Source organism: Panthera leo, chromosome E1 (assembly GCF_018350215.1).
Source record: "Panthera leo isolate Ple1 chromosome E1, P.leo_Ple1_pat1.1, whole genome shotgun sequence".
NCBI lineage: Eukaryota > Metazoa > Chordata > Mammalia > Carnivora > Felidae > Panthera > Panthera leo.
In genome coordinates this window covers 10,672,671-10,692,865 of record NC_056692.1, presented here as the reverse complement: position 1 = coordinate 10,692,865, position 20,195 = coordinate 10,672,671, and the positions used below count along the sequence as shown (strand labels likewise).

Here is a 20,195-nt window from a genome sequence, read left to right as displayed (position 1 = left end):
CGTGTCATATGGTTAAGGACTACTTATTTATTTAAGAATATTTATTTATTGTTGGCAGAGTGCGTGTGGGGGGGTGGTAAGGAAAGGCGGGCAGAGGATCCAAAGTGGGCTCTGTGCTGACAGCAGTGAGCCACTGTGGGGCTTGAACTCACGAAACATGAGATCACGACTTGAGCTGAAGTCGGATGCTCAACTGACTAAGCTACCCAGGTGCCCCGGGACCATTTATATTTTTGGGTGGACGGTTCTTTTCTCATTTTTTTTTCTTGGGTTATTGGTTGTTTATTTCTCAATCGCTGTGAGCTCTTTATGTTTTGGGGAGTTTAGTTCCTTAAGTTAGGAGTTGTAAAAATTTCTCAGGCTAGGAATTGTTTCGATCTAGCCAGGTTCTTTAAGTACCTCCCTCCCACCCCCATCTCCTGTATTTAAAGATTCAGACTGTGGCCTTGGGACAGAGTCTGGTCTCTATTGGGACAGAACCACAGCCTTGGCTTCCTTCCAGGATTTCAAATTAATTGACCACAGACACGTTTTGAGTCTGCATGGGGGTGGGCTACGTGGTGTTGTGAAAACAACCAGCCCCTCATGTTTCCGTGGCCCGACGCAGCAGAGACCTCTCTCTCTCCTCGTGCTGCGTGTCCAGTGTGTGCGGTCATCGTCGTCATTCACGGGCCCAGGCTGATGGAGGCACCTTTTTTTGTTGTTGGTGGTGGTGGTTATTAATGGCTTTATCGATTCACAATTTGTGTCCCACGCATTAAAGTTCACTTGTTTGAAATACACAGTTCAGTAGTTTTTAGTATATTTACAGTTGTGCAACAATCAGCGTAATCTTAACATTTCATCACTCCCCCAAACACCTCATACTCATACCCGTTAAGCAGTCCCCCCACGCCACCCCCAACCCCAGCCTTCCTTTACCTTCTGGCAACTGTCAGTCTACTTTCTGTCCTCTGGATTTGCCTGTTCTGGACATATAAACGGAGTTATGTATACAGTAGATAGCCTTTTGTGCCTGGCTCCTTTCTTTAAGCATGCGGTTCTTTTCTTTTTTCTTTTCTTTATTATTTTTTAATAACAAAATATATATGTTTTCAGGAATAGAATTGTGATTCATCACTTACATACAACACCCAGTGCTCATCCCAACCAGCATCCTCCTTAATGCCCCTCACGCCACTAGCCCTTCCCCCACCCAACACCCCGCCAGCAACCCTCCGTTTGTTGTCTGTATTTGAGAGTCTCTTATGATTGCTCTCCCTCTGTTTTTATATCATTTTTGCTTCCATCCCCTTATGTTCATCTGTTTTATATCTTATTCCACATATGAGTGAAGTCATATGATATTTGTCTTTCTCTGACTAATTTCGCTTCGCATAATACACTCTAGTTCCATCCACATTGTTGCAAATGGCAGGATTTCATTCTTTTTGATTGCCGAGTAGTACTCCATTCTATATATATATACCATGTCTTCTTTATCCAATCATCCATCAGTGGACATTTGGGCCCTTTCCATACTTTGGCTATTCTCGATAGCGCTGCTGTAAACATCGGGGTGCCTGTGTCCCTTAGAATCAGCATTTTTGTATCCTTTGGATAAATACCTAGCAGTGCAATTGCTGGGTCGTAGGGTAGTTCTATTTTTAATTTTTTTGAGGAACCTCCATACTGTTTTCCAGAGTGGCTGCACCAGCTTGCATTCCCACCAGCAGTGCAAAAGAGATCCTCTCTCTCCGCATCCTCGCCAACGTCTGTTGTTACCCGAGTTATTAATGTTAGCCATTCTGACAGGTGTGAGGTGATATCTCAGTGTGCTTTTGATTTGTATTTCCCTGATGATGAGTGATGTTGAGCATCTTTTCACGTGTCTGTTAGCCATCTGGATGTCTTCTTTGGAAAAGTGTCTATTCATGTCTTCTGCCCATATCTTCACTGGCTTATTTGTTTTTTGGGTGTTGAGTTTGGTAAGTTCTTTATAGATTTTGGATACTAACCCTTTATCTGGTATGTCACTTGCAAATATCTTCTCCCATTCCATCAGTTGCCTTTTAGTTTTGCTGATTGTTTCCTTTGCTGTGCAGAAGCTTTTTATCTTGATGAGGTCCCAGGAGTTCATTTTTGCTTTTGCTTCCCTTGCCTCTGGAGACATGTCAAGTAAGAAGAAGTTGCCGTGGCCAGGGTCAAAGAGGTTGTTGCCTGCTTTCTCCTCTGGGATTTTGTTGCCTTCCTGTCTTACGTTTAGGTCTCTCATCCATTTTGAGTTTATTTTTGTGTGTGGTGTAAGAAAGTGGTCCAGGTTCATTCTTCTGCACGTCGCTGTCCAGTTTTCCCAACATCATTTGCTGAAGAGACTGTCTTTGTTCCATTGAATATTCTTTCCCGCTTTGTCAAAGATTAGTTGCTCATACGTCTGTGGGTCCATTTCTGGATTTTTTTGTTTGTTTGTTTCCATGATCTATGTGTCTGTTTTTGTGCCAGTACCATACTGTCTTGATGATTACAGCTTTGTGATAAGCTTGAAGTCCAGGATTGTGATACCTCCGGCTTTGGTTTTGTTTCTCAGGATTGCTTTGGCAATTTGGGGTCTTTTCTGGTTCCATACACATTTTAGGATTGTCTGTTCTAGCTCTGTGAAGAATGCTGGTGTTGTTTGAATAGGGATTGCTCTTTCAGCGTATTTTCAAAGTTCATCACGTTGTAGCGTATATCTGTACTTCATTCCTTTTTAAGGCTGAATAACACTCCGTTTTGCACCACATTTTATTTACCCGGTCATCTGTTGATGGGCAAAGCTGTTTTCAACTTTTGGCTATTGTAAGCAATGCTGCTGTTAACACGGGTGCACAAATTTGCGTGTGGACGTATTTTTTCCTGTCTCGGGTAGATAGGCAAGCTCTGTGTTGACCCAGGCCGCCACCATCACCACCACCTTGGGAAGGGAGTTTAGAGAATTACACCCTGGCTTTTAAAGTGTTTGACGGAAAAATGACACATTTCACTTCTAGCAGATTTTATTGGCCGGGGGCCGTGACTGACCTGGGGACGTGCAGTTCCCAGAGTACTTGGTGCATGTAACTAATTTCTACAGAGAAGAGAAACGGGCCTTCGTGGGACCCAGGAGAGCGAGTCCGTGTGGACAGGCCAGTCTGGGAAGCGTTCAGTAGTAAGGTGGGGAGTCCCCGGGTAGAAACTACCTGGAACTGAATAAATGGGGCAGCCTTGAAAGCCGGTCGGTGAGAAGACCTCGGATCTTTCAAGCGGCAGCTTTAGAAGTGGGGGATGGTATCGGAGAGGAGCAAGGCAGTCTCGTGCAAGTAACCTTGAATTGGCCGAGGTTTGGGACCGGGCTCGTCCAAGTTTTCACGGCAGGTGTTGTGGCTCCGTGCAGGGGACGCAGACCTCACCCCACTCATGCGCGGTGTCACCCACCCCTTGCTTCTTACCTGTAAAATGCCTCCCTTGCAGAATTCTGGCACACAGTAGGCACTGAGTAAGGTACAGCCGTCACCCTGATGCATTTGGCTCGCTGCAGCCAAGCCTGCGGTCACCAAGCGGCCATCCCCAGGCCTCTGGTTCATGTTTTCCTTGCGAAGCATACACGTGCTGAAGGACTGTCCTCTTCTCGGGGCCTGGTTATCCCCAGGGTGGCCGAAAGAGGAGGAGGTCGGTGGTATTGACGTGGCCGATGAATATTCCAAGGCGAGAAAACAGTTCTTCCTCAGCCTCTGGCGCAACAGATTTCTCAACTCGAGTGTTTTCTGAGCCCCGGAGAAACTGGGCAGATCTGTGTGCACACTCAGTCCTACACCCTTGTATTATTTTTCTAAACAAAGCAGGACAATGGCAATGTAAACATTGTTTGAACAAAGGCATTTGGCTAATGGAGATAAAACCAAGAGGAAAATAACAATTTTAATTTCTTTTTGGCTTTCGTGTTTTGACATTTGCCAGCATACTTTAATCTTTTAAGAATTAAAAAAATTACACGGTTTGCAGACTGCTGTTTGTTTCTGCTTGTTAAATTTAGTGTGAAATTGCCTCAGAAATCCCCCCCCCATGTCAGCTTGGTCTTGTTTTCCTCTTTCGGGTTGGGGTCGGGGGGGGGGGTGGAGGTGAGGGGCCAGTGGCCTGCAAAGCGTGTGGGCGAGCATGGAAACTGGTAGAAGCAAAAGCTTTCACCTCTGTTCTCACAGCTTGTGCGCGTCCATTGTCTTGTGGTGCCTGGCAGGCCGCCGCGTCCATTTTCCAGATGAGAAAACGGAGGTTCAGGGACGCGCCTGAACAGGGGGGGGGCGGGGGGTGGGGAGGAGAGGCAGCCATCTTTCCACTCTGTCGGGCTGTCATTTCTAACCCCCCACAAACAGTACCGAGAGGTCGCGTTTTACATTCTGTCAGAGCATCTGGAGGTTTGGTTGGGGCGCGGAGAGGAGCTCAGAGACGTTGGGGGGGGAGCGTGGGAGCAGGTGGGGCCGGACTCGGGGCCTGTGGAGTCATTCATTCCCGCGGCAGATGTGTGCCAGGCGCCGTGCCAGGCCCTGTGAGGCGGGCGGCAGTGTGGAGACAGTCGGGGCCTCTGTCCCCCCGAGAGCTGCAGTCCAGAGGTCGTGGGAGGAAGGAGGGAGAGCGGAGGGAGAGCCGGAAGCCCAGGCAGGCAGCAGGTGGCGGATCCTCCAGCAGAAGGGGAGGGAATTGGGGGTGATTTGGATTCGGTTTTATCCTGAAACCGGGGAGGAGGTAGTCGCCCCGGAGGTGCGGGCCACGGTGCCACAGGTCTGGGAAGTGGCCTCCCCCGCGAGGATGTCTGAGCCACTCATTGGTGTCATGAGAAGGCATGCTGCTCACGGCACCCACGGGCAGGCTTCTTGCCGCATCCTCTGGACTCTTCTCTGTCCCGGTTCGTTAGCATCACTCCCTGGCCTCTCCCCTCGCCTGCGCCGGATGGTTCTCTGGGGTCTCCGGCCCCCTTCCTGGCACTTCTTGGACTTGGCCCGGTGACTGCTAGCCTCCGTCCCTGTTCTCCCCCGGTCGTCTCACCGCTCCCCCCAGAGGAACGTGTGGACCCTGGTGCCCCTCCCCAGCCCTCCGTGCCCGCTGCCGCTTGGCCTTTTTCGCCCTTCGCTCCCGCTTTGCCGTCACCTCCAGCTACGTTTGTTTGAAGGAAAACCACGGATTCGGCCTCTTTCCTTCTCCTGAAACCTGCACACTCTTCCCACCTCTGTGTTCTGTGAAGGGCGCCTCTGTCCTCCTGGCTACCGCCACTCCACCTGTCGCACCCCGCGCTGACCTTCGGCTGTCGGGGGTTCGTTCTGCTCTGCGTTTATGTCCGAGGCCCCCCGCCTTTCTGCTCCCCTGCTGCCCCCGCATTCGGGCCTCGGTTCTTCTCATCGCCCCTCGTGTGGGTTCTGAGTGGCCTTCCTGTCTTCCTCGTCCTCCCTCCTCCCCACCCTGGCCCTCTCACCCTGTGCTGCTTGGTCAGGATTCCAGAAATACTGTTGGGACAGCGTCATTGCCCTGCTCCCAAACAAAACAAAAACCAGGCTCTGTAGCTTTGCTCCAGCAGTATTTCCTAAAATAATTTTGAGTGGTACGCAGTCGAATGTTGAATTGCAGTAGTTCTTTATCTTAAAAATGCCCTGGTACTTTGGCAGTTGAAAAAGTTCAACGCTGAGTTACCACATGAGCTGGCGAGTCCAGTCTTCGGTGCAGACCCAGGAGAGGAGAGCTGAAGGCGTAGTCCGTGCAGACACTCGTACGCAAATGTTCACAGCGGCACTAGTCACCGGCCAAAATAAGGGGGAAACAACCCAGCTGTCCTCCAACGAAGTCGGTAGATAGAGGTAGTATCTCCATACAGTGGAAAATTCCTCAGCCCTAAAAAGGAACGAAGTCCTGATTTATACTGCACCGTGGATCAGTGTTTAAGATGTGTTAGGTAAAAGAAAGGAGACACGAAAGGCCAGAGGTTGGGTGATTCTGTTCATATGATACGTCTGGGAAAGGCAAATCCAGCAAGACCGAACGTGGGCGGGGGTGGGGAGCGGGGAAGGGGCTCGGGTGGGGACTAACAGATGCACGGCCCCTTCTTGGGATGACCCTAGCACAGGCACTGTGGATATACTAAACGGGAAGTGTGATTTGTGCACCGAAAAATGGTGAATTTTATGCTCTATGAATTCTGTCTCAAAAACAAAACAAACAGGGGCGCCTGGGGGGCTCCGTCGGTGAAGCATCCGACTTCGGCTCAAGTCATGATCTCACGGTTCGTGGGTTCGAGCCCCGCGTCGGGCTCTGTGCTGACAGCCTGGAGCCCGCTTCGGATTCTGTGTCTCCCCCTCTCTCTGCCCCTCCCCTGCTCACGCTCTGTCTCTCTCTGTCTCAAAAATAAATAAAAACATTAAAAAAATAAAAAAAAAAACAACAAACAGGCCCCCCACTTCCCAAATGTCACAGCAGTGATGCCTGATTTCGTGTATGTGGTTACTTAGAGTGGGTATTTGAATTTAAAAGGAAATGGATTTAAAGAAACGTAGTAAGCGAACAATAGTACCACTTAGAGGAACAACTAAATGAGGCCCTTCCTAAGGCAGCACCTGGCGCTTAGCAAGCGCTCTGTGTCAGCCACTAGCATTATCATTTTTGGGAGGAAATGGCAAAATCTTGCAAGTGAGTAACCACGCAAGTCCAGATTTCGTAGTGTGCTGAGTGGGGCCCCGGCAGCACAGCCTCTCCCTGCCGGCCCCCTGGAGACCCCACTCCCACACCCCTCGCTGTCTCTGCGCTCTGCCTGAACGAACACTTGCTCGTGCCCCTCGTTCTTCAACAGCATTGCCTCAGATGCACTTGGCATCTCACAGCCTGTCCTGATCTTCCTGTGAGCTGCCCCGGGGCCCGCAGCTTGTAATCTGCTCTGTTGTCCCCCCAGCCGAGACCGAAGCCACGTCTTGTGCCTCCCTAAACCCTCGTGCCTGTTGGAGCCGTTCTTTTCACACTGAGCGAGTGAAGAGTAATTGTTGAACCTGGTATCGACTAAACCATTAATACGTCTGCTCTGTAATGATACAACGATGTCATTAAAGGACAGCAAAAGCGTTCTCAAAATCTGTGGAGAGCTTTTGCACACCCTGTAAATGAGCAGTTCTACCCTTAGGAACGTACTTGGAAACACCCTGCCCCTGTGTCCTGGGAGCCGTGCCTGCACGGACCGGAATTATTCACGATGGCAAAAGTTTGGAAATAGTTTAAGTGTCCATTGGCAAGAGAGTGTGTATAAAGTGTTGCATGCGAACATAAGGCAGGCGGGCCACAGCTAGCCTTATGGCGCGACGTGGATTCGCCTCAGGAACATAGATGGTATGAAATGACAGAAGCAACTCGTGGAAGACCACACATTATTTGGTTTTACGGCACTGGCGGTAAAATAATTTTCTGCTTTAAACAGCAAGGGACGGGGCTCCGGGGTGGCTCCGTCGGTTAAGCATCTGACTTTGGCTGAGGTCACGATCTCGCATTCGTGGGGCCCAGCTCTGCATCGGGCTCTGTGCTGACAGCTCAGAGCCTGGAGCCTGCTTCAGATTCTGTGTGTCCCTCTCTCTCTCTCTCTGCCCCTCCCCTCTTCTCTCTCTCTCAAATAAACATAAAAAAAAAAAAGAATCAAGGTACTGAAGAATCCAGAACCGGAGCTGTTTGCCTGGGGCAGAGGAAGTAGGGAGGGGAAGGACCCCCTGGGGTGGGCACTGTGGTCGTGCCCTAGGCCTTGAGAGCGTGGGGGATCACAGGGGTCCCTTTTGTTTGTGCCTCACATGTGGTTTGCACTTAATTCTTTTATGTGCATCCGATAACACATAATAAAAACTTAAGCAAACAGAGGAACAGCAAGAAGACGTTAGGGCCAGCTCCCGTCTTTTCTGGGGCAGAGACTCTGACATTTAAGAGTTAGAAGGAACATTTCCTCCTGACATATCCAGTCGGTATTGCAGAGTAAATAAAGCACTGGGACCGTCTCCAGCAGAAGAGGAAGGAGGGAAATAATATTTTTATTCTGTACCAAAAAAGAAGGTTTACCTTTCAACATGGAGACCCAGTTTTTTCTGAGTGGAATTTCAGATGACCACAGCTATTTGAAAGGAATAATACAAGGGCGCGCCTGGGTGGCTCAGTAGGTTAAGCGTCTGACTTCGGCTCAGGTAATGATCTCACGGTTTGTGAGTTCGAGCCCCACCTTGGGCTCTCTGCCGTCAGCATGGAGTCCTTTTAGGATTCTCTGTCTTCCTCTCTCTCCGCCCTTCCCCTGCTAGTGCTCTCTCTCTCTCAAGTAGAGAAACATTAAAAAAAAAAAAGAAGAAAGAAAGGAATAATGCAGACTTCTTGATGTAACTGAATTAGCAGAAGATCTGGTTATAGCCAAAGAGACATCATTTCTTAAGGATGTGAGTTCTGAAGAACACATTTAAAAAAATCGTTTTGGAGTCTGTGGTATTTCAGACTTCTGTCCTGATTGATTTCATTGTATTGCCAGTCTGTAGAACCTTACACACTTCAAGGGGAAGCTTTCTTTGAAGCACATCTTTAAAACCTTTTTCCTTTGTGGGCTATGCTGGTAGGAGCTGGGAATGCCAGGGTCTGATCCTGGTACAGCATTAAATTGCTCTGGGCCTTGGGGCGCCTGGGTGGCTCAGTCGGTTAAGCGTCCGACTTCAGCTCAGGTCACGATCTCGCGGTCTGTGAGTTCGAGCCCCGCGTCGGGCTCTGGGTTGATGGCTCAGAGCCTGGAGCCTGCTTCCGATTCTGTGTCTCCCTCTCTCTCTGGCCCTCCCCCGTTCATGCTCTGTCTCTCTCTGTCTCAAAAATAAATAAACGTTAAAAAAAATAAATAAATAAATTGCTCTGGGCCTTGGTGTCTGCACGTAGGTGAGTCCTCAGGCCCTTCCGGCTCCAGCATCTTTGCCCCTGCTCACGTGGCTTGGTGAGCTGGCTGGGGACGGGACCTCTATCCGGTGGCCAGCTGAACAGGGGTAGGAAAAGAGTTTCTCCCCCACCATTTTCTGGCCTCTCAAACACAGAGGCAAGAGGCGCCTTTCCGGGCTGCAGCGTCAGCAGGGACAAATTCATTGTTCTCGTGACTTTGAGCCCTGGATGGGACTGAAGCCAGAAGGAATATATACGAAGTACAGAATAAGACCAGAGGCCAGAGGTCTGGGATCAAATCCTGGTCCTAACCCCTGCTGGCAGTGCGGCCTGGGCTGGTTCCTGAACCTCTCTGTGCCTTAGCTTCCTCCTCTGTAAAAGGAGGCTAATAATAATAGCTCCCTCTAGGACTGTTACGGAGATTTAATAAGGAAACGCGTGTGTTCTCAGAACATGCCTGGCATATAGTTGGGGCTCAATTAGTATTTGCTAGTTTCTATTAAAGAGCGTCTTCTCTTTCTCCTGCTGTTCTAAGGCTATTCTATCACAGTTACTAGTAACAAAGAATTAGCACACGGAGACCTTTCTTGGAAATGCCAGCCACAGAGAAAAGCCGGAGCCGGTGACCCTGTTTACCAGGTTGCCGTGTGGTCAGGAAATGGGTGCTTGTGGACCAACAGACTGGTAGACGATATCCACCCAGCACGGTTTTCACGGAGAAGCTCCCGTGGGCTTTTGTCTCCTGCTTTGGAAGTTCTTTTTTTTTTTTCAACGTTTTTTTTTTTTTTATTTTATTTTTGGGACAGAGAGAGACAGAGCATGAACTGGGGAGGGGCAGAGAGAGAGGGAGACACAGAATCGGAAACAGGCTCCAGGCTCCGAGCCATCAGCCCAGAGCCCGACGCAGGGCTCGAACTCACGGACCGCGAGATCGTGACCTGGCTGAAGTCGGACGCTTAACCGACTGCGCCACCCAGGCGCCCCTGGAAGTTCTTTTTGAGTCGCCCTCGGGGACGTGCCGAGTAACATCCTTACCGACGTCCTCCCCTTGGTGGTGCCGGGAAGAGGACGCAGATATTTGGACACCTGTTATTTGCCAGTGTCTCTCCAGGCACCTCGGTAAGAAATCCCCGTGTTAGCCCTCACATGCGGCCTGACGCTGGCCGGCTTTGCTCCCGAGCCTAGGCTGTCGGGGGCATCGAGTGGTCTCTGCTCTGCGACTCGGACGCCGCCCCGTGGGGTCCGGGCCCTGGCGACTCTCTCCACTCCTGTGGTGGCGCTCGTGAAGCCGGGGGCCTGGCAGTCCTGTCCTCGGGCAGTTCATCCCTGGGCAGTCAGTACGGCAGCCGCTTAACTCCCGTGATGGTGAGCTGAGCGGAAAGGGAGACGGCGTTAACGCTGCTGGTCTCTAGATAGACGGGACTGTGAGAACTTTAAACACGGTCTTACTTGCCGCCCCTGTGTTCGCTCAGCGCTCACTGCGCGCCGGGCTCTGCTCTTGGCCCAGAGGAGACTGCGGTGAACACAGGCAGGACGTGCTCTCACAGAGGTCAGGGGCGGGAGGGTGGGGGGTGGAGGGGGCACAGGGGAGAAACAGGTTCACAAGCGAGAAAACGCCGTGCAGAGCGGGGCTTTGCTGAGCATCCGAGGTGGTGACGTGGCAGGGTGACTGGTGGGTCTGAGGAGGCGATACTTAAACTGGGATAAAAATGAACCAGAAAGGCCGTCCAAGTGACAGTCGTGGGAAGAACGGCAGGCAGACGAGGCAACAGGTGGGTAGAGGGGCTGGGGCCTGTTTGTGGCACATGGGCTTCTCTGAAGTGACAGTGAGCAGACTGTCCCAGTAATAGGACAGTGATTGGAGAAGAGGGTGCAGCACATGGTGACACAGAAAGAGTTAACCTTCGAGTCCTGTCCTTCCTCGGGGTAGCCCCGGGCCCTGATTTCCGAGAATCCGGCCTATCCTTTCTTTCCGATTGCCCGTTTTGCCGAGGTGAGCCTGTCCTCTGGTCTCTGGGGCCCTGGCTCGACCACCCCCCTCCGGCCCGCTGCCTGGGGTGGGGGATGGGGACCCAGGCCCAGCCTTGAGGGTCAGCGGACATCAGCCATCACTCCCTGACAGTCCGCGGAAGTCACTCCCCAGCCGCCCACGGAAATTGGCCTCGTTCCTTCACAGCCTCTGCGAGGGGAGTCCCGACTCCTGGAACTCCTGCTTTAAGGGCAGAGAGAGGTGAGCAAACCAGTTGTTCTCCTCCTGGCTTTGGGTTTGCTCTTACAAGTGTGGAAATACGTGTTCCTTTCCTGCAGGGTTCCTCTTGGCAAGCATCTCGAGCTCCGTTTGAGAAAAGCGTTAGCTCTCTGCTGTGCCCGGAACCAGGTCTGTGGGGTCCTGGCCCAGGGGGCCCATAGTTCACCCTCACGCCGCTCCCGCTCTCTCGCTGGCTCCTCGGGAGACGGCGACAGCCCGGGACTTAGTGCCATCACAGCGGCCAGCCAGGGCTAAATTAAGCACAAAATCATGGGAATTCTAAATTTTCCCATGCAGCTCTGCATTTTTTTCAGATGTCTCAAGCTGGAAAATTGTACTGATCAAAGTCTAATCCATAGCTGGGCCTGCCCCATGGGGGTGGGATGGGTGTGTGGAGCCATCAGATGCCCCCATGCCGTGGTTCCCAGTCTCTGGGTGGCATTGCAGCCAGTTATTTGTGGGTATTTCTAGTAGCACAGTTACAGTGTGTTAGAGATAGAGACGCTCTGGCCCAGGGGTCACACACAAGCTGCCTTCCTGGGAGGAGGGAAGGGTTCTCAGGGCTATTCATGCCCTCAAAGGAAGCCCTACTGTTTTGCCCACCATTGAGCCCCATAGGCCGACAGAAGCATCTGCCACTAGGCTCGTAGCCAGAGTTCTCACCTCACAGTCAGTGACCTGTGGCTGAGCTGGTCAGGGCTCCCCGTGACAACCACGGAGGTGGCAGGGAATTGAGCCATTTGTCAGAAAGAGGGTCTTGGGAATTGAAGGGTTTAGGGAGAGCATCCGGTCTACCCCATCATTTAAAAAAATTTTTTTAATATTTATTTAGTTTTCAGAGAGAGAGAGAGAGAGAGAGAGAGAGAGAGAGAGAGAGAGCAGGGGAGGGGCAGAGAGGGAGACACAGAATCGGAAGCAGGCTCCAGGCTCTGAGCTGTCAGCACAGAGTCTGACGCAGGGCTCAAACTCATGAGCCATGAGATCATGACCTGGGCTGAAGTTGGATGCTTAACCAACTTCATTTCAGAAGCGAGGATCCTGGTCACTGGCTTGCCTGGTGCCTCAGAGGGGTCACAACTCTGGACTTAAGATTCTCAGTTTCCTGTCTCCTGATTCTGTGCATTGACAGCACCACAGTGTTTACTTTTTGGCATGATTCTTTTTAAAAAAATATTTATTTGTTTTTGAGAGAGAGAGAGAGAGAGAAAGCATGAGCAGGGGAGGAACACAGAGAGAGGGAGACACAGAATCGGAAGCAGGCTCCAGGCTCCGAGCTGTCAGCACACCGCCTGATACAGGACTCGAACCCACGAACCGTGAGATCATGAAGTCAGACGCCCAACCGATTGAGCCGCCCAGGCGCCCCTTGGTGTGATTTTTTAAGAATGCTGTCAATGATTGGTCATTTGCAAAACGACTTTGAAGAGTAGAAGAGAGGTGGGGAGCATTAAGGAGTTCTTTTTTCTTTTAAAATGGCATATTTATGCCTTGCCTTGGTCCAGTTGTCAAGATTTTGATCCTTGACCCTCCCGGTGAGAGAGCCACAGCTCAACATACCCCGTCTCCTAAATCGGGGAGTGAAACTAAGTGGCTGTGTCCGATGGCCAGAGTGTAGCCAGAATGGCCAGAGCAGCTCTGACCCTGGCTCACGTGATCTTTAAAAATGACCGCATTTCAACACCCATATAATCTGCACCCACAGGCTGCTCTTCTCAGAGACTAAGTGGTCGGGGCACGCTGGCAAAGAAAAAGAGAATTCATCATGGGTGTTTCAGTACTTCAGAAAACTTTAGAACAGGTAAAGTCATAGAAGGCTATCTGACTTGCTTCAGTGACTGTCAGATCCTGGCAGAGGCCGCCCAGGATGTTCTCCGGTGGAGGACTGGCTGCCTGGTGGGAGGAGGGGCACTGCCCAGCATTGGGGCGGGAGTCCTTCATTTCCACCTGGCGGTAGGTTAGCTGACACCCTAGTGGGGCTCTTCCTCCCCTAGAAGTGAGAGCGGAGAGGTGCGTGGGCAGTTTAACCTGACCTGCTTTATCATCTAGAAGTCAAGTCTAAAATGTTTGTTTTTGGGGCACCTGGGTGATTCGGTCGGGTAAGTGTCTGACTCTTGGTTTTGGCTCAGGTCACGATCTCACGGTTGGTGAGTTCAAGCCTCGCATCGGGCTCTGCACTGGCATTGTGGAGCCTGCTTGGGATTCTCTCTCTCCCACTCCTCTGCCCCGCCCCTGCTGTGTTCTCTGTCTCTCTCTCTCTCTCTATCTCAGAATAAATAAACATAAAAAAATTTTTTTTCATGTTTATAATAATCCTCCTTTTTGGATGGTGATATAAAATTTGATTTCTCCACTCAGTGAAGAGAACACTTCTTTTTTGGCTGAATCTCACCGTTTTTCTGGTGAACGTAAAGGGTGTTTCTCCCCCCCACCCCCTTTTCCTTTCTCCCCTGTGCATGAGCAGTAGTCATTAGGCTCTGAGTTATTGCTAGCTTGGCTGATGCAGGGTCATAATAGTCCTTTCTCTTTAGGCTGAAATGATTACTGTGGAAAAGAATGTGGCACTGTCCATATTGTCCTAACTGGACCGTTGTCTTCTGGAAAGCCGGCTCAGTTTGGTCATGTGAGCCGTAGTCTCAGCCACCCCCTGACTGAGCCTCCTTGTGATGGTCGTGGTACCCTTTTCCCCAGTAGGAAGGTGGAGATGTTTCCTCACTCGTGGATTGCACGCAGAGGAGAATTAAAGCCAACTAGTCAAGGCTTGCAATGTGTTTCACAAACTTTTGGTGTCTATGAGTGTCATGAGGTGACACCAGGGCACTCACTCCAGGATACTCAGAAATCACCCCGGGAGCTTGGTCAGGGTGTCGCCTCCCCTCGGCGCTGCCCCCAGTTATTGTGTGTCTGGAGTTTTTTGACCAGTCTCCGCAGGGGCTTCTGGAAGACGGCCGACGGAGGGCCACACCAGTGTGCCACGGCAGGAACGGTGGCCGTACCCCCTTCCCACAGCTCTCCCCGTCCTCTGCCTCGAGAAAAACAAAGTGCACGTGAAGTCACAGGAGGCTGCCACACACAGATAGTTTGAGCCCTCATCTGAGATGATGGTTTTCGGATCAGTTCACTCAGCCGTGTCTGTCGATCGAGACTGGGTCATCACAATTGGCGTTGGTTGACCTGCAGCTGTTAGGTTTTGGGGAGCAGGGAGAGACCCTTGGGGCTATTCCCTCATAGCTGGTCTTGCCCCCTGATGATGATCCCTGGTCCCTGCGAAGCCACTGCCAGATCTCCTTAGGGATGTGGCGGGGACCTCGGTGGGCAGGGCGTGTGTCTTCTCGGAGCCGGCCAGCCACGCCCTCCTCCGTGAGGCAGCAACGCAAGAGCGGCCCAGGGACCTCCGGGCTCTGACCGCGGACCCACCCGGGCTGCTCTGGGGAGCGGAGAGAGCCTCTTCTTTCTTTCAGCGACTGGGAACGCTAGGTTTGGAAGGAATTTCCCCACCCAGTTGCACAAGCCCTTGGAGCACATTTTTATGGAATTCTTCTTGCCTCCAGGGGCACCGCTCTGGCCTCGGAATGTTTGTTTGTTTATTTAGTCTTGTTCTTTGGCTATTCCAGTCTCCGGTGCCTCTTGGATTCTGGTTGTGTTTTCAAGAACGCCACGGTTTGTCTTGCCCAGCTTGTCCCCAGCGAGTGTGACCGTCGGGCTCTCTTTGCCGTCACTCTGGAAGAGACCTTGACTGGTGGCCGCCTGCGTTTTGAGGAGTGACGAGCCTCCCTGGGAGGGACGCGGCTCCTCAGTCCGCCTGAGGTCGTGGGTCAGGTGTGCCTGGGGAGAGTCTGGTTGGTGTCCCCTCACGTCTACTTGAAGCCCCGTGGGGGAGTCGGGGTGGGGGGCACTCACTGTGCGTCTGGTGTTGGCCCGTTGCCGGCTTTCCTGCTCTCAGGGCGCTCCTCGCGCTGGGCTCGCTGTTACAGGTGACGGCACACGTTGCTGTAGGTTACAAGTGACCACGCGGGCACCTGCGTGGAGGAGAGATGGCTTCAAGCACAGGTGGACCCAGAGGCTCCACCCGTGTTGTCTTGCTGCCCTCCCTCCCTTTGCTCTTTGCTTTCTTCACTGTCCCTTTAGGTTTAGGGAACCCCTGGCCCTGTGGTGGCTTCCGGCAGCTCAGCCACCTTCTGGTTTCCTAGCACTTTAGAGCCACCCAGAAGGGTCTCCGGACGGCCCAGTCTGGATGGCCCACCTGCCGTGATGCAGCCACTGTGGTTGAGGGCCTGTGGCGCTCTGACCGGCAGAGCCTGGGCTGGACCTGCTCCTGGCCGCTTCCCCCTTGGAAGACCCAGGATCTTTCTAAGACAAGAGGAAGTGGATGTTGCATAAGCAGAAACAGTAAATTCCATTTCCAGGACAGAAATGAAAGAGATCTTTGGCTTAAAGAATCTTCTCCGATACTGGGGCCTAACTGTAGAAAAATGAGTGTCCCCTTCTATACTGGATAGACTGTTGGCTTTTGATGGGGGGGGGGGGGGTTCTCCAGAACTCTCAAAGGCCTTTTGGAAGGCCTGACAGAAATGCGCATTGCCCACGATGAGACTTCCCCAGGGCAGCTGAAATGTTCAGTTTCTTTGCCGTTTGTTGGATTTGATCAACTCAGTGAGGTTTACCTCTTGGGCACCAGAAGCCTTGATTCTTAATAAAACAAATTAATACATTTTCAAAATAGGCTAGTCAGGGCTGGGGCCGGAGTGGGGAGGTGTGGTGGGAGCCCCGTGTGATCTCATCCAGGGTAACAAATGGACATCCTTTGGCTCCTGGTCAGCTGTTCTGTAGATGCAGAAAAATTTGTTTGCTTTTTTTTTTTTTTTAAGTTTATTTATTTTGATAGAGAGAGAACGAGCTGGGGAGGGGCAGAGAGAGAGGGGGAGAGAGAGAATCCCAAGCAGGCTCCCTGTTGTCTGCACAGAGCCCAATGTGGGGCTCGATCCCACGAACCGTGAGATCAGGATCTGAACCCAAATCGAGAGTTGGACGCTCAACCGACTGAAACACCCAGGCACCCTAAAAATTTGTTTACTTTGAATAGAAATCTCAACTTGGCTCCATTCAGAAAATATTGAAAGTCCTAACAGTTGTACAAACTTTACCACTTATAATGCAATAGTTTAAGTCGTGTCTGATAACAGAACTCGATTTCTGAAGCTCTTTCTGATTACTGATTTTTTTAAATGTTTATTTACATTTGAGAGAGAGAAAGACAGAGAGACAGAGAGAGGACAAGTGGGGGAGAGACAGACAAGGATACAGAATCCGAATCAGGCTCCAGTCTCTGAGCTGTCAGCACAGAGCCTGAGGCGGGGCTCAACCTAAGCCATGATGTCATGACTGAGCCACCCAGGTGCCCCATCTAATTACTGATATTCTGATGGCATTTGTCCCTTGAGTTGTTGGTATGTAATTTATGGAAATAAGCCCTCCCCCCTTTTTGCCATCTTGGTCTAAACCTTTAACAAAGTTTATTTTTCCTTCTTGTTTTGACAGTCCGCATCGCTTCCTACCTCCTGCCTTCCCCATATCTGAGCTCAAGCTCCTTACTAAATGGGGGTATATGAACTGACCACGGCTTCCTAGGCTTGACTGAAGAGTCCCACGAGGTCACAGATTATCCTGTACTAGTTAGTTCAGGCTCAGCAAGCTGGAAACAGAAGAAAACTAGCAGATGAAGAGGGAAGGTTTGGAAGGTGGACCATGCGTACTGTTCAAAAAAGCAAGAACAAAACAAAACTTAGGTTCTGGAAACACTGCAGGGTGTATATTTGAAGATGCGCTGTGTTCAGGGCCGGTTTTGGGGAGGGAGTGCCTGGCAGATGTTTGCCTGGAGAGGAGATGTTTAGGTGTTGACTGTCCAATCCTGAGGTTGAGGGGGAGAAGTTTTGGAATGGGGAGAGTGAGGTCTGAGGTCCACGTGGACAAGTGCGATAGGGCCCCCCAGGTCCCCGTCCCCAGTTGGGGCCTTCTGGGAGATCCGGGGCTGTGGTCCTGCAGCCCACTCGAGTGTCGCTGGCTTCTCTCACGGCAGGAATTGGAAGGGTCGGTCTACAGAGTCTCTGGTGAGGCGTGCCACCCAGCTGGCCTTAAAGATGGTTTCTCGGAGACGCCTCTGGTGTCCTTTCTCCTATAAGGAATTTTGTATCCCCAGGTCTCCTCATTCTCACCGCGTGCCCATCCTGAAAGCACCTCTTATCTACGGCTTTACAAAAAAGGCAGGCAGCCATTCAAATTATATGGGCTTTCTATATTTCTCTGACTGTAAGAAATGTTTTATTAGCTTTGCCCTTCTTAGAGCCTAAATATTTCAAAGAGACTGCTAACAGATGTCTTTGCAAGTTGAGCCTATTAGAGAAAACCCCTGCCTTGGTCTGCAACCCCGGTTTCTCAGCTCCTTTGCCAGCCTCTGTCTGGCAGGGCAGGAACACTCCCCGCCCTTGATCGGAGGAAGTGCAGCCTTTTCTTTGCCACCAAAGGCCTAGGAGGCTTGGTGGGTGCCCTGGCCAGGCCTCCTGGCCTCTCCTTGCCCTCTCCCTAGGAGGACACTGGGTCCAAGGTGGCTGGACTAGAAGAAGGGAGCAGAGCCGGGCGTCATTTCTTCCTCAGGAAATTGTTTTGTTTTGTTTCTCGTTATGTTTCCAACCATTTGAGGCCTTCTTACCAAGACCATTTGCTCTCATGCTTAATCAGAGCTGCTTCCTGACCAGGAGGAAGGTGGCCGAGGACCTCTTCAGCAGCGGATTCCCACGCCTCCTGCCTCCCTGACAGTGGGAAGGTCGTACCTGCCGCGCACCAGATGGAGTGACAAACGGAGGGGCCCGGTGGTCCCTGGCACGTCGCCGGGCCCCTGGGCATTAAGTCCAGCTGAATGTTACTACTGATTTTGACGAGTGTTTGTTTGTACTTTAAGCTGAGGGATGCTCATTAAAAATCAAAGTGTTCCTTTTTGCTTTTGAGGCCTGCCCCATCCCTGGCAGCAGTGAATGTTGCTGTGAATGAAAAAGCCTAACTAAATCAAATGTGCAGGTCACCGTGAAAATTTTTATCCCTGGTCCTTTGACAGGCTTTAGAGGATTTATGAGAGCTGGCCAGATCAGTGGAGAGGCAGAATATGCCTGCCTTCTGCTGAAGCCCCGTTCTGTGGCTTCAGATGGGGACAGAATTCTTGGCATATCTGAGGCTGGAGAGAAGGCCTTGTTAGCCATAGCAGATATATCGGCTGTCCCCAGGATAAAATTTTATGAGCTGTCCCTTATTTGTATGGTTACATGTGATAAGTGATCATTGTGTTTCCTGTCGTTCTTCCCTTCCCCTCGCCCCTACCACATCTCTTGTTTGTTTCTTTATTTTTTTGATGTGCCCATTGCCCATGTGAGGCTTTAGATGAGGAAGGTGAGGGCCATCCGTTGTTTCTCTGGCAGAAGCAGCACAACAGCTGCAGCAGCTCGTGGGGAGGATGGTGGGGAGGACGGGGAGGACGGGCCACTGCAGGAGGAGGTGGGTAGGGAGCAGGTCCTGGCCGCACCAGGCTGCTTTGGTGGAGGTGACCTTGGTTAGCTGACCCCATGACTTCAGGTCCTCGGGTTCCTCACCTACCTTACCTGGAGGCTTTTCGTGAGCATTCAGGGAGATAGAGCCTGGCCCAAGGCTGCCTGGGCTGCTTCACAGCCGGAAGAGCCTGAAATGAGCCCCGTAGGTGGTCATGGGGGGTGGGCAGAGGGAGGGCACTTGGTTCGTGTCCAGGCTCCAGCTGTGCTGCTCTGTCTTTGGCAGTCCCTGGAGTCTACTGGACCCCAGTTTCCTCATTTTACCGAGGAGGAGTAATTTACATTATCGCTTCCTCCCACCCTCTCAGGTCTCCTCAGCTTTGAAGACACACTGGGAGTTCTTTCTCACGGAAATTCCTTCTCCTGCCTGCCTTTGCAGCCCCTAGCAGCCAGCTGAGTTGGTCGTTCTGGCTTTGCATCCTCAGATTCTCTGTGCTCACCTCCAACCCCTGCCAGACTGGCCTTCCTGAGGAGAGGGACACTGTTTTTAATCTGTTCTGTAGATTTATTCAACAGTATTTATATCCACGTCAGGCACAGTGTGGGAAGCTGGGTGGTTGTTGATGAAAAGACCACACTCACTGACCAAAGCCCATTGTCAGAGATGTGGGCCTCACTCTAGCCCAGTAGATGTTTCTTCTCTGGAGAGGGGGGATACGTGTGTCCATGCCACAGGGCTGGGTGGACCCATTAATGTGTAACCTTGGGCCTCAGTTCTGTCCTCTGTGAAATGAGGGGATTCGGCTAGAATCAGGTTGTATTAGCTCAGGCCAGATGCTGGAGACTCTGAAAGTCCACTGGAGGGTCCTGACTGTGCTTTAGAAGAGTAGTTGGAAACCTTTATAAGAAATCAGGAGAAAAGCGGTGCTCACAGAAAATTCCCCGGAATTTAGAAGCACATTGGACCAAAGCCAAATGTTGAGTGATTTTTAAAGGCATAGACAGCACCTGACCGACTCAGCACAGTGTGTGACTCTTGATCTCAGGGTTGTGAGTTTGAGCCCCACATTGGGTATAGAGATTACTTAAAAAAAAGGCATAGACAGACATTTTTATTTGGGGGGGGGGGGTGTAACATATACCTGAAATAAGTCTTTTCTTGCTCCCGTACATAGGTAATTTAAAATTTGTCAGGACCAGCTTCCCCCAGCGTTATGACTGTTCTCTTCTTTCGCCAGTCAGTGAAAATACAACCCACAGAAGAGCCATGCCAGTGGAAATGTTTTGAAAATAGAACAACTGTTACAGTGTTTACTTCCTATCTTCCCAAGGCTTAAACTTGAGTTTAGATTGTATTCATTATTAACTTGTAGTATTGATCTTGTCGCAGTGTTTTTTTTAAAGGTGGCTCTGTCTCCTCCTAGGGAGGCTGGAGTATGTCCACACCTCCCCCAACCCTCCTGACCGCAAACCCCCCCCCCCCACCCACCAGACCTCAGTACCTGCCCTTT

The 20,195-nt window shown here is 51.2% G+C and overlaps 1 protein-coding gene across 5 annotated transcripts in view; it reads left to right on the top strand.

Moving 5' to 3' along the window:
• The window catches only part of EPN2 (epsin 2), an 86,849-nt gene that overhangs the window by 20,448 nt on the left and 46,206 nt on the right, over positions 1–20,195 (top strand). Inside the window, exon 1 of one of the 5 annotated variants that reach the window (XM_042914453.1) lies at positions 9,925–10,026. The exons of the other annotated variants lie outside the window; for them this stretch is intronic. The gene's annotated coding sequence lies outside the window, so the exon portion shown is untranslated. Of the gene's footprint in view, positions 1–9,924; positions 10,027–20,195 lie in introns of those variants that run through there. 5 annotated transcript variants of the gene reach the window in all.